The following is a 13,863-nucleotide window of genomic DNA, read 5'->3' as shown; positions in this document are numbered from 1 at the left end:
CCCGGGAGGTTGCCTCCTCCGTATTCGTATTTTCCAGTTGAGCCACAGAGAGACGGGGTTCGGTAAACTTGCAAACCCGTGGTGGAAAGTGCTTGGCACCGCGCTGGGCGCATAGTAAGCGCTCAGTGGAACTGGTATTTTTATGGTCACTGTGAGGAAACTGAGCAAGTCCTCTTCTCAAACCAAGTTATTAGGACGCGCGGGTCGTCCTGGCTCTCCTCGCACCGCCCCCAGACCCGAGGCTCCAGCACCTACCCCTGTCAAGGGGCGGGGCGGGGCCGGGCCGGGGGAGGGGTGAGCTCGGGAGGGGCGGGGCCTGAGGGCAGGGGGAGACGGGGCTGCACTGCGCGGCCCTATCAGCACCGTGGGCCGACGGGGGCGTGGCCTCCGGGCTAGCAGACGGCATACAAGAGCCCGCGCGTTGGGCCCCCGTCTCCACTGCTTCGCTCCGTGGCCCACGGGTTCCCTTGTCCCTCGACCATCTTGCTGTGCCCATACTACGACTTCGCCGCCGCGGGAGACGCCGACGAGCTGGTGTTTAAAGCCCTGCGGAAGTAAGTGTGCTTTAGATTCCTTTCCTCTCCTTGAGCTGCAATCCCCTCCCTTAATCTCCGAGGAGCTGAAGTAACCAGAGCAGATGCCAGCTCTTAGGGCTCACTGTGTGCAAGCACTAAGCGGGACGCCAATTGCATCTCCGAACCAGGCTCAGCGGCATGCGGTTTCACAGGTGGGGAAACTGAGGCTCAGCGAGGGCAAGTCAGTTGCTCAAGGCAGGAAGGGGGGGAGCCGGGACTCGAAGCGGGTCTGACAGCAGAACCGTGCTCCTGGAGGCTGTGTACTCCTGCCTTCCTTGTGCAATTCGCTCGCATCCGTCCGTCGCGTTCCTGTGTTCGCAGTGGGCGTCAATAAATGGAAAGCTGACGGTGTGGATGTGGCAGGAGTTTGTGTCTACCCACATGTGGATGGCAGGGGTGATACTAACGGCTGTGCCTTCTGCTCCACAGTTTACAGGGCCACACCCCTTTATATTTCATTTGCAGCAAACCTGCAGGGTAGACTTCTCCTTCCCATATTTCCGATGAACACAGTGGGGGTTAGAGAAGTGAAGTGAGTTGTCCAGGCAGAGCCAGGGCTGGAACCCAGACCTGCTCCTGAAGCCCCAGATGGCCGCGGATGTGTACAGGTGTGCTGCGCGTCAGCGTTCCTATAGGTTGAGGAACTTGGTCCTGGGTATCTTCAGCCAGAGTGGGCATCTGCATAAACTCCTTGTGTGGGGAGAATTGTGCTGGAAGCTGCAGACTTGGTTTCGCAGTCCTGGGGAGATGAGCTGCCCTAGATGAGAGAACCAGGGCCAGCCCCTCATGCGGTTCAGACCCAGAGCCTCCCTTGCCAAGGGTTGGGCTGCTGGACAAGCCAGAAAGGACTCAGCTGATGCCTAGTCATTGAAGTCTAACTTGAATTGGGCATTTTTTAGCCAAAAGGTGAGGTGCTGCCTTGGTGGAGAGAAGCAGCCAGGGACCTGTGCAAATGCCCAGCTTGCCTTGCGACCAAGAGTGGATTTGTGAGTTTCCACCTTGAGCATTGGGGTCCCTTGTTCTGACGGAATAAGATGAGCCTACCTTTCCCATCTGGGTCAAAGCATCTAGAGTCTAGAGTCTGACAAGTGAGAGACCAGAGTCAGGTAGAACAAGATGAAGGGCAGGTCCCCTTCCTCAAATAGACTGAGAGAGGACCTCCCAGGGCTCTTTTGTGCACCTGATTTTCTGCTGCCTCTGATCTAGGTGTTTCCACACAAGGGAGGGCCAGAAGGTATGGCAGTTATGAGGCCCTGTGCTATGCACTTTACCTGCATTATCATCCCGGCAACACACCTGGGCAGCAGGCCTCTTGATCCCTATTTCACAGATGAGAAAACCGAGGTAAAGTGCATACCCAAGGTTCCCTAGCTGATGTGTCATGCTGTCACCCCCAGGCCTGTCTGGCTGTACACCCTACATTCTTAACCGCTGGGTCCTGTCTCCTTTTAAGACAATTCTCAGCCCAGCCACTAATTCCGCCTCTGGGCCTGAACTTGACACAAGATTTTGTTTTATCTGAGAGGGGCTCCAGGTGAAACAGCTGTGAGCAGAGTTAAGCTCAAGCCCCAAGTCCCCGACGATGTACCATAGGAGGAGAATGAAGAGGGTCATTTTGATTTTTACAGTCTCTTAAGATATAGGAATGGGAATAGTAATAAAAGCATTTATAATACCAGCCTCTGATATTTACTTGGCACTTACTACAGGACAGCGGTACCCAGAGTTTTACATGGATGATCTCACTGACTTCTTTATGAGGTGGGCACTGGCCCGTTCTCCTTTTTACAAAGAGGAAATTGAGGCTTGGAGTGATTAAGGCATGTACACAGCATGACATAGCCAGGGTCAGGGAGAGCTGCCATCCTGACTGGGCTCTGCTCCAGAGTCTGGAAGAAGGTGCTCGTCCAATGATGAGCCATGTGACTGTCACAGCAGAGCTTGCTGTCAGTCAGGACTTCCATGCCACCTGGCATCTAGGTCCCCAGGCTGGGTTAGGGAGGGGTGGGCCTGGAGAGGGGATGTGCTGACATGGTGGCTTGGGCTCCCTTTGCCAACAGGTACCAGTGTCAATGCAGAGAGCCCTGCCCCGGGACCTAGATCAACACTGGCCCCCAAAGTCCTGCTTCTGGACTAGTGAGGAGAACTGGCTGGCTGGCCGGCTGGGGGAGGGCCGGGAGCCTCCACAGACAAACACAAGGCCTCTGAGAGCCCCTAGGTTTCACCCCTCCCTCAAAGAAAGACCTCACATTGGCCATCTGGGCTTTAGTCAGTTGCATTTGAAAACTGGCTCTTAGAGGCAGGACCGGCAATGCTGACCTCTTTGGCCTTGAGGGAACTGAAACATTTCTTTCCTCTGTCACCAGCGTAATTTACTACGTATGGGAGGTGCCTCTGTGTCTGCTTGCTCCCGACCTAGGAGGATTTTTTTTTTGCAAACTCACTGGTTTTTGATCAATCCCAGATGTGCAAACCCAGCATCACTCAAAGGGGCTGATGGCTTGTCAAGAAAGGAAACTACAACACAAGCATCATTTCATTTCATCTTCAGTTCCTTGAGCGGAATAGAGTCTCAGGCCTTCATGGGATGGGGATCTGGAGCCCCTTGTAAAGTTCTAAACGGAGCATGCTCTGTTCTGGAACAGGGACGTCGGGCAGATCTGAGTGGTGGTGGTTCATAGAGCCAGCCATGCTTTTTTTCCTTCCTTAAAAGAAAAATAAGGTTTTTTATTGTGGGAAAATATGCATAAATATAAAATTTACCATTTTAACCGTTTTAAAGTATGTAGTTCAGTGGCACTTAGTACATTCACAGGGTTGTGCCACCATGACTACTATCTAATTCCAGAGCATTTTTAATACCCCAAATGGCGGTGGGAGACCCATAGCCCTTATTAGCAGTCACTCCCCTTTCTCTCCTCCCCAGCCTCTGGCAATTACTACTCCACCTTCTGTCTCTGGATTTACTATTTTGGATGTTTCATATAAATGGAGTCACATAATATGTGGCCTTTTGAGTCTGGCTTCTTGCACTGAGCATGGTGAGTTCAAAGTTCATCCATGTTCTAGCACGTGTCAGTGTTTCCTTTTCATGGCCGAGTAATATTCCACTGTATGGACAGGGCACATTTGGCTCATCCATTCTTCCATTGATGGAAGTTTGAGATGTTTCCACATTTTGGCTCTTGTGAATAATGCTGCTATTAACATTCATATACATGTTTTTGTTGAAACACCTGTTCTCCATTGTTTTGGGTTTACACCCAGGAGTGGAATTGTTGGGTCACATGGTAACTTTATAATATTTAACTTATTGAGAAACCGTGTTCTCCTCTCTTGACTTCCTTCTTAAAGAAGCATCAAGTCATGTCATCTCATTCTAGAATGGGCCAAGGCCCTCTGCCGTGGGTGTAGGGAAATCTGGCATCTGGGTGTTGACATTGCACGGGGGGGGGGGGGTCACAGTAGCAACTGGCAGAGAGTCCTGTCTTGAGATGTTGCCATGGGAGCGTGCTGCTTTGTACCCCAGGCTGTGCAATTGTGGGCACTCGCAGACAGACACCCCCTTTTCAAGGCTGTCAGGACAGATAGTTTTTCATGACCCAGCCCAAGGGAGATTTAGCTCCTCTGATTATCTCAAGTGCTGCGTCAGCTTAGACAGAAACCACAGATTTAGGGGGAAAAGAGGATTATGCAACTTCTGGACCATCATTTAAAAAATATAAATTATAAAAAAATCCCACATTTTCAATCCAAATTTCTGGAATGTGTCCGATTGTGAGTGCAGAATGGCACTATCCCAGCTGGAAAAGGAATTGAGCTTTCATTTCACTTATAGGCAAGTGGTCCTGGACTTGGCCCTGTCCCAAAGTTCTTTCGGATTGGAAAAAACTCACCTGGATCTCTCTAGGAATGGGAGCTGGCATCCAGCTGACATCTGCTGAGAATGACTTGATAAGAGCCTGAGAAATCCTTCTAAAGCAAAGAAGCAGCATTCTCTGGCAGGAAAAGATGGTGTGTAGGGAGTTGGTCAGGGTGCACCAAGTGGAGGGACCATGTGTGTGCAGAGGCCGGGAGGTCGGGAGGGGCCTGGAACCCTTGGAGAAAGGCAGGAAGTTCCATGCTCCTGGAGTTAAAGTGTCAGATTCAGGGTAACTAGAGTCTTCCCTGCAGATGGGATGAGCTGTATAGTGTTTGGATTCCCTGCTATGGGCTACAGGGGATAGGAGTGTAACAGGGTGGCATTTTCACTTGAGAACAGATCATTATGGAGTGAGCAGTGTCCCCCGAAGTATGGGGAGCCCATCTCTGCTTGTCCTCAAGGTGACTGAGCGTGTGTTCAGACCCGGCAGCAAAACCTGTCAACCTGTTCTTATAACTGTGTAATCCTTCTGCTGATGGCAAGGTGAACGTCTCAGGTGGTGTCATCGGTCCCTAATGCCCCACCCTCCCTGTCCCTTTACAACAAAGAAAGCATGCTCTATGACAAAGCTTCTGGCTGGTATCGGCGCCCAGCTGGGAGGTCCTCACTTTGTTCTGTTTTCCTTGTGTTTAAATGTACTCCCGCTTCCGTCCGTTCAGGGAAGAATCGATCAGGTTCTCTGCAAGACGGTGGTGATAGAAAGTTACCTTTTCTAAGTAAAATTCTTTGTACCCTCAAAGCTGGCCAACTTGAATTAAAAATACAAAATATGTACTAGTACAGGTAGACAAGCTTGGGAAGGGGTGTGCCAAGGGTTGGTGTTTAGAAAACGCTGGATTAAGGTGGGGTGTGAGAAGATTCGAGAGGTTGTTTAATCTGGAGCAGTGGTTCTCAAAGTGGGGTCCCACACAAAGTTGGAGGGGGGGGCACAGCAGCACCTGGGAACTTGTTAGAAATGCACATTCTCAGGCCCTGCCCCAGACTTCCTGAATCAAAAGTTACAGGGTTTGGCCAGCAATCTGGGTTTAAAAGAGGCTTCCAGCACTTTCTGGGGCAGGCTCAAATAAGAAGCCCACTGCCCTAGAAAGCTGATGAAGACTTGTCCTGGGGCCTGGCACAAAGATGGGGTGGGAGGGTACTGGGTAGTGGGGATATATGTGAAACTGTGCAAGGTTCTGTGTACACGACCTGGGAGGACCAGAAAGTAGTCAGTCTCGTGGCAAGAATGGAGTGAGTAGCTTGGGAGCTAAAATGACTGCCTTTGTCCAGAGGCAAGAGGCCCCTTGAGAACAAGTTGTTCGCGTGTCCATAAGCCTTGCTTCCGGAAGGCTGCTCAGCTTGTTGGCACTCATTGCTCTGGGGCCTGAGCAAGTGTCCTGAGGATTCCAGCATCTTCCTTTAGAGCATATATGAGTACACTCGTGTCGTACCCTAGTATGCCCAGGAGCTTGCAAAGCACATCTATTTGTCACCCCAAAGTGCCCCCTCTGAAAGAATGAGTTGTTTCCACAACAACATTGCAAATAAGTCAGTATGTATGTATATTATCTGCTGTTATCCCCTCTCTCCTGCCCAAAACCAGCTCCCAACACAGCCAGTCTGTTCTTGTGGGGAGAAGCACCCGCCTGCTGAAAACACTGTTTATTCCCGGGAACCTTCAAGGCCCGGGCTTCACTGGGAGTGGAGATATTTTCAGCTTTGGCATCTCTGGACAAAGTGCCCTCTCAGACGTGGGATGAACTGGGCCCTGTCTGGGAGAGTTGGTATCTGGTCCAAGTGGGAGGCCCTAGCTATTCGCCGGGCTTTATCTGGGCTCCAACATGTAAGTTCACTTTCAAGGGTTGTCAGAGACCAGGCTCCAGACTTGTCTCAGCTCTGAGAGTCCTGGGGCGAGCCCTTGAGAGTTTTCTCTTAGACAGAGATGTTCCTTCCCCCTGCAGCCACTCATGCTTGTCTTGGTCCTTTCTTCAAACAGAAGCTAGAGCAATTTCCAAGCGGTGATAAAACATTTTTATTAAAGTTTACCATACTAGAGAGGACTGCACACTCGTTCGTGTACTGCAGATGAATTTTCACAAAATGCACATGTGTGCCCGGGCCCCAGATCAAGCTGTATGGCCTGACCAGCCTCCATGGGGTCCCTCCTACGCCCCACCATGGGTACTGTTCCTGCTGCATGGAAATCCCTTTCCTTGATATCTCAGCAAGACCCCATTCTCTATCCCACCAGAGTGGTCTCTGCCCCAACCTCTGCTCAACTTCTCGATTCCTGGGACTGCTTTCCTCACGCCTTTTGTCTTTATCTAGTTGCTGCTGTGTCTCCTCCCCTTCCCAAGGGTGGACTGTCTTGTCCCTTTGCATGTCCCAAGGAGTCTGTGGCCACGGAGGGTTTGCCCTGGCGATTTTCATCTGCAAAGCAGTGTGGAGAGTCCATAGCCTGGTGCTATAGAATTTGTGTCTTTGAGTTTGGTTCAAAACCAGCAGCTATGACTCATCCTGGTAGATGCCACCCAGTACCAGTAAATCATGCATTGCAGGCAGGAGGCTGGTTCAGGTCCTGCCAGCCCTGAAGCCTGGAGCAGAGAGGGTCTGGGATGCCTGAATTCCCCCAGGAGGACAAGGGAAAGAGTCATTAAAAACCGCTAGGTCCCAGGACTCTGCTGCTGGGCTCTTTAGAACCACTATTTTTGTAATCTTCGCACCTTCCCTCCTCTAATCCTGGGAGAAGTTCAGGGCTTCTTTGTGCCCATGAGGAATTAGAGACACTGAGACATTGAGGGACCTGGGCGCTCTAGGTGGTCGAATCAGGATTCGAACTCGGTTCTGACCCAACGTCCACGCTTTTCCACACTGCCTTCTGGCAGTGCTCGATGTCTTGTCCTTTGGAGCTGGGGTTTCCTGCTGTTTATGTAAAGCTTTGCTGAGAGCGTTGTCCCCAAGAAAACATCCACACATCTGCACGAAAAGAGAAAGGGGCCCTGGGAGTTATGTTTTATTAATGTATTTGTTCAGTCACTTTAGAGTGGCTTCTTTTATATATTCTCTTGGCTTGCATTGAATGCACCTGGTTTTCAGTTTTGATCTTTCCCCCCCCACTAAGTAGATTGAAGTGTTTGATGAATGAGTTTGGTCCAGAATTTTGGGTATTCTGTGTAGTGTTTAAAAAATCAAATACGTTTTGTACATTGTACTCGTTCACTTCAGCACCCAGACATATCATCGCCAAGGATGTATCTTTTGCCAAGGGGCAGGAGGGAAGAAGAGGCCATGGGTGGGTGTTTCTCTTCGGCTGGGTGGACTGCTGGCCCTCCATCCTCATTTGTGGGGAACCCAGGGTGCCTGTGTCCTCCCTATCCAGCCGTAATCCTGTGGAGAAGGGTTTAAGGACAACAGATGAGATCCCTTGTCACCTGCAACCCAGGTGTCTGGTATTGATCCAGACGTTCTTCCCGAGAGGTTCTGCCCAGGCCTGGGATCTGCCCGAGACATGCCTGCTGGGGTGTCCTCCTCCCGCCTCCCAGCCACCACTTCATTCCTGGAATTTCTGGGTGGTTTGTGGGTATGAGTCTGATCAGTGCTTGGCCTTGCTCACATGTCGAGTTCTCCTTTGTGCTTCTGAGGAAGAGCAGAACCTGGGGCACCCCGGCTGCTGTCCTGTGGGCGGCGTGTTTCACTGAATGAGTCCGGCTGACATGGGGCTGGAAGTCAGAACCGCCCAGACATTTTGGGGCACTACCACCTAGATGAGCCCAAATGAGTAAGCAGTTGGCGTGTGATGGAGGCATCGGCACCGTCCACAGGCATTCTGTGTGACCGTGGGCCAGGTGTTTATCTGTCTTGAGCCTCAGTGTCTTCATCTGTACAGTCAAGCTAATCGCAGCGACCCCCTCAGTCTGTGGAGACGATAAATATGAGATGCTGGGAATAAAACCCCAGCACAGGGTCTGCTGCTTTGTCCACACTCACCGCACATTGGCCAGTTCATTGGTGATGATTGTTGAGCAGTGAATCCACGCTGGGGTTTGAAGTTGAACAAGACTCAGTGCCAGCCGGTAGCGTGGTGCGGACGGCTTTTACTGGTTTGTGAGAGCCAGTAGTTAAGTTTGAGAAAGGTTGTGAGCCATCATTAAAAGTCAAATCATATAAGCTTACAATGAAATAAGTCATTTAAAACGAAGGTAATAAACACTCAAGACTTATCATGTCTTCATTTCTGACTGCGCTTTACTATTATCTCTGCTCTTGAGGTTATTGGTGTCTGTTGTATGCATGTGATGGAAAGACTACATAATGGTGTGCTCGCACGAGTCTCTTTCCAGAAATTCCATGTTCAATACCTCGTGTTGGTTGCTTGAAGTTGGCCATGGTGGGAGTGTTTATACCAGGGCAATTGGCAAACACTAGAAATCAGGGTGAGTTTGGTTGTTTGTTTGTTTTTTGAGCGTTGGTTGTTAAACATTTAACAGCACACCACTGATTCCAGCCCTCAAAAAACGCACTGTCTAGCTGGAGTGCAAATAGTATGAACAGACGCCATGCAGGGTGCTGAGTTCTAGGACGCCCGGGACCAGTTCACTCAGCTAAGACCGAACCCCTAAAGGAGACAGCTCCGTGGCAGTCATGGCAGCAGTCGGTCATTGCCATCAGTGTGAGTTACCACGTACCTTTGTACATGTCCCTTTGTGCATGGTTCCCGGCCAGATGGTCAGCATTAATGCGCCAGGCCTGATTCATACTTGGTACCTGCTTCCCCAGAAGGTGGGAAAAAGTGGCCATGGCTCAAAGCACATGCTGAGTACAGTGTGTTTCAAATTTAAAGTGTGCTCCCTCCTCCCCGCCACCCCACAAGCGTTAGACATTTAATGAGATTGTTAAAAATTAGACTTTGTCTCAAGCCGGAGATGGGGCTTTGAAATAACGTGGTAAAGAATGGAGAGTTCTTCACTGCATCCACCATTATTCATGCCAGCCTTCTAAGAATCCCTTCAAATAATGCATCTGTGGGTCACTGAGGAGCAGCCGCAGTATTAGAGTAGCTAACATTAGTGGCTGTACACTACATAGCTGACACGGTCATGTGACAATGCTCACGTTCATTCTCTCCTTCATTCCGGACCCCACAGCTCAACCTGCCCCTCTTCCCGCACAGGCTGGCAGATGAATCCCTGCTCCTCAGGGAAGACTCAGCTAAAGAGTCACTGTCTCCTGGAACTTAATCACTCCCACAGACCCACTGGTCTTGTTCATCACTGAATTGCCCATGTCTGACAAGACCTATCATTCCCCGCTACCTTACAGATGCGGACACTGGGGCCCAGAAAAGCAACACGCCATGTCCAAGGTCACACAGCGAGTGAGGGGCAGTGTCAGGAATTGAACTCAGGCTCAGGTCCCTGAGAACCCGAGCTGCAGGCAGTAACGAAGAAGCCAACTTCATGTAAATGTATATGCATGGTCCTTATATGGTTCTTCTGATCTCAGGAGGAAGAGGAGAGCCACACACTCATTCCATAAATATTTATTGAACACCGACTTGGCCGACATTGGCAATTCAGCCATGAATGAGCCCGACAGGTCTGTGAGCGTGATTAAGCAGTGACCCTGCAGTTGAGTCTTAAGCAAGGAGCAGGAATTAATCTGCCCAGCCTGGGCCAGGGGAGGGGGTGGGTTGGGGTCATGGGATGAGCTGTGGGAACAGCATGTGCAAAAGCAGAGAGCTTGGCACAGCTTCGGAGCCGACGGCTGACAGGCTCAGTTCTAAGATTCATCTTTTTGGCAGACTTTCCTAAACACTGGCAAAGGAGGCCGGGCGAGATGACGCATCGAACTCAAACCACGTTCCCTTTCTTTCACTTGTTCCTGAGCGTTGAATTTGGTCACGGCATAGCCCAGGAGACCCCTTGCTAGACTGGGAACACGAGGACCTACTGATCCCCTACGTACACTTAGAGCCTTGGCCAGGGTGGGGGGGGGGGCTGTTGTAGAGCTGATATTACAGCAACGGCATGTTGAAAATTCCCCCAAACTTTCTAAAAGCTTGATTTCAAGTCTTGGTCCCACTAGCAGCACAGCCTCACAAATCCCAGGCAGTGTCTCCTGGACTCAGTTTTATTTTCTGTAAAATGGGGCTGAAAGCAGCGACCACCCTGGCAGACTCCAAATGCCTTTGAAAGCTCTGGGCTGTGCTACAGGAATTTCACTCCTGTGACTTTCATTCGTCAGGCTTGGGTTTCCCCATTGACCCTGGGATTTGAAAGCCTTGTTGGTCCCTTCATATCTCTGCTGTGGCCTGATGTCTGGTCGGTTCCCATGAGACCTCGGCATCTTTACCTTATTTGTGGTCTTATGGGTTTGGATTTGCAAAGGGGAGGAACATTTTCCAGAAAGCATTTCTGCCGTATCGTAGAGCCATCTATGGTGGATGTTTCAAGCTGTTGGTACAAGGCCAGGGGTGACAGGGCGCTGAGCAGACTTCTCTAGAAAATGCCTTTGGGGGTGCCTGTTCCTTGAGCCACTGGCAACCATAGGAGAACTGGGGGTCAAAAGTGGAGAGCTAAAGAGTATGGGCCTCATTCTCCAGGTACACAACTGTGAGCTCCTCCAGGACATTAGGAAAACAGCGAGGACCCCAGTAGGTGGAGAGCACTCTGCAGAGAGCACCCATTCATGCCAATGGTCAGAGGTCAGCTGGTCCCATTTGAGTCAAAGGGGCATCAGCAGATGGAGGCTGGAGGGGGGCCAAGCCCCATGAAAGGGGTGTGTTTTGGTAAAAGGTCACCAGGATGTAAAGGTTTCTCTCCCCTGTGGTGACACATTGGTTGGTGCCTTCTCAACAGAGCCACTGTCTGACATCGGTTGCCAGTGCCTTGGCTCCACGGAACCCAGCAGTCTGCCTAGGAGGCAGAGAAAGGCGAGAGGATTGCAGAGGGAGATGGGGTTGTTGGTGGGGGCCCCTCCATTGCATGGGTGGTCACAGGACTTCTGGAAGGAAGTCCACTCTTGGGGATAGCAAGGTGCCAGGAAGAAAGGGCTCTGAGGTCAAATGGAGCTGCATTCCAACCCCGGGTTTTCTGCTAGCCAGTTGTATGACCTTGTAAATCCCAGAGGCCTCAGGGATAGTGGAACCCAAACCTCTGGGTCATTAGGAGGTGAACTGAGAAATGCAGCAACTGGTGTACCGTAGGTGTCCCTTAGTACAAACCCCCCGCCAGCCTCCCTTGGGGGAGCATGTACTTGTCGTTGGAAGGCTCCATGCAGTTTTGGACGGTGTGTATGTCTCATTTGGGGAAAGTTCTTTTTTTAATTGAAAAATGGAAAAGGGACTGAAGTGCGTTGGCCCTAAGTTCTAATTGCACTGTTTGGGCAGCGGAGGCTGAATGGTCAGCATTGGCCAAGGGAGCTGCCATTGCCTGTGAAGAGGCCTCAGCTGGTGAGCTTGTTGATTTGACAGACAGCCCTGAGGTCCCTGCCAGGCTCCAGCTGGAATCTTGCCTTGGCCTCCTAATTTGTCTCTGTGTCCCTCCTGTCCCTGTGCACACAGCGGCCGGTGGGGTATTCAGAACATGATCCTGTTCATGCACTTCTCTGATGCACATATCAGTTTGCTGGGGCTGCCGTGAGCAAGGGCTACAGACGCGTCCTTTGGTCACCACCGAAGTTCCTGCCCGCTTGGCCCGTCTACTTAAAGTGAGCAGAAATGGACCCCTCCATATTTGCTTGAGGTTTTAAAATAGAAATAACATAGTCAAGATAAAGATGAAATCCTCACATTCTTCTTCCCAGTTCCGTTGCCCTCACCCGGGAGTCAGCTACTACCATGAACTTGGTCTGATTCAGTCCTAGTTTTACCATGTAAACACGTGCACACATACACGCACCCCCTCATATACATAGATGTATACAAACACACAAACATACAGACATGTCTAGATGTATGTGAATATAAGTGCATATACGTATATATAATATACACACATAGATGTATATATGTACAGATGCAAAATATGCAAAAATGATTTAGATGTTTTGAAATTTGCATAAATAGTACAATTACATACTATTCTACAGCTTGCTTTTTTAACACAACACGGTATTTGAGTTTTATTTATGCTGACACCACAAAGCTCCAGTTCACTCCTTTTACCTGCTACATAATATTCCCCCCATGACGAGTCCACAGTCTACTGATAGCCATTTGAGTTGTGCCCCCTGGAAGTTTCAGCCAAACTCAGGTTTTAGTCAAGTGGAGTCATAGTTGAGTCATATAAGCAATTCACATTCTGTACCTTTGGAGGTGCCCTGCCCCTCAAGTTATTTTACTGTAGAGGAAAGCAAATTGCGTGTGGTCATGACAGCAGGGTAGATGCTCCATGATGTCAATCCCATTCTCATTTCCTCTCAAATCTTCATCCAGCGTCAGTGTGTTCTGGCATCGCTTTCAGCCTGGCCTTCTGCAGCTGGGAAATGTTCATATATGGTGGTGTGAGTAACCTGAGCGAGCAATCAGGGACCCAGAGAGGTTTTGCATTCCTGGTTTGATTCCCAGTAGGGCAAGTGAGCACGCAGAAGTCCTCTCCACTGTCCCTGGGGCTGTGCCCCAAAGGGAACTCCTTAGGAGGGAGGCCACGTGTGGCCCACGCCAAAGAGAGCCAGGCCTCCCTTCTGGATGGTGGTTATTTTTATCTGAAGCACAGGCTTGGTCAGGACTCTGGAGAGTTTCCAGAGTTGGAGATGGGAATTGCCGCGTTCCCATAGCTCCTCAGCTCCGCCCTGCCTCCTGAGATTCCCGGCTGTGCCCGTCCTGGCTTGTCCCCTCCCTGCCCACTCTGCCTCTTACCCCTGGATGCCCTCCTCTGCTGCCACCTTTCAGTCCCAGCTCGACTACTGTGTTTTCCTGAAAATAAGACCTAGTTGGACCATCAGCTCTAATGCATCTTTTGGGGCAAAAATTAATATAAGACCCGGTATTATATTATATTATATTATATTATATTATATTTTATATTATATTATTATATATTATTATACAAGACCAGGTCTTACATTATATTAAAATAAGACTGAGTCTTATATAATTTTTGCTCTAAAAGATGCATTAGAGCTGATCATCTGGCTAGGTCTTATTTTCGGGGAAACGGTAGGAAACACCTGGTCATTGCTAATGTGGGTGGAGACCAGAGGAGCCTCGTGGAAAGGACCCAGCCTCTCAGGGCTCCAGATGGGTCAGCATCCAGCTGCGGCTGCCGCCCTCCTCACCCAGGAGCCCCTCCTCCAGCCCCCTCTGCTGTCTTATGTCAGCCCTGTCCTGCTGGCTGGGGCTGGGGCTTTCCTCAACTGTCTCCCCAGCCCAACTGGTAGCTCCTTAAG

General features: G+C 50.3%; 1 protein-coding gene across 1 annotated transcript in view; it reads left to right on the top strand.

Annotated features, from left to right (window-relative positions):
- Positions 1-413: 413 nt before the first annotated feature.
- CRISPLD2 (cysteine rich secretory protein LCCL domain containing 2) overlaps positions 414-13,863 on the top strand; it is a 62,054-nt gene continuing 48,604 nt past the window's right edge. The window contains exon 1 of the mRNA XM_019747136.2: positions 414-554. The gene's annotated coding sequence lies outside the window, so the exon portion shown is untranslated. The remainder of the gene's footprint in view (positions 555-13,863) is intronic.

This window comes from Rhinolophus sinicus, linkage group LG11, assembly GCF_036562045.2.
Source record: "Rhinolophus sinicus isolate RSC01 linkage group LG11, ASM3656204v1, whole genome shotgun sequence".
In the NCBI taxonomy this organism is placed as follows: Eukaryota; Metazoa; Chordata; class Mammalia; order Chiroptera; family Rhinolophidae; genus Rhinolophus; species Rhinolophus sinicus.
Note: the sequence above shows the minus strand (reverse complement) of the source record. Positions and strands in the feature narration are given on the sequence as shown.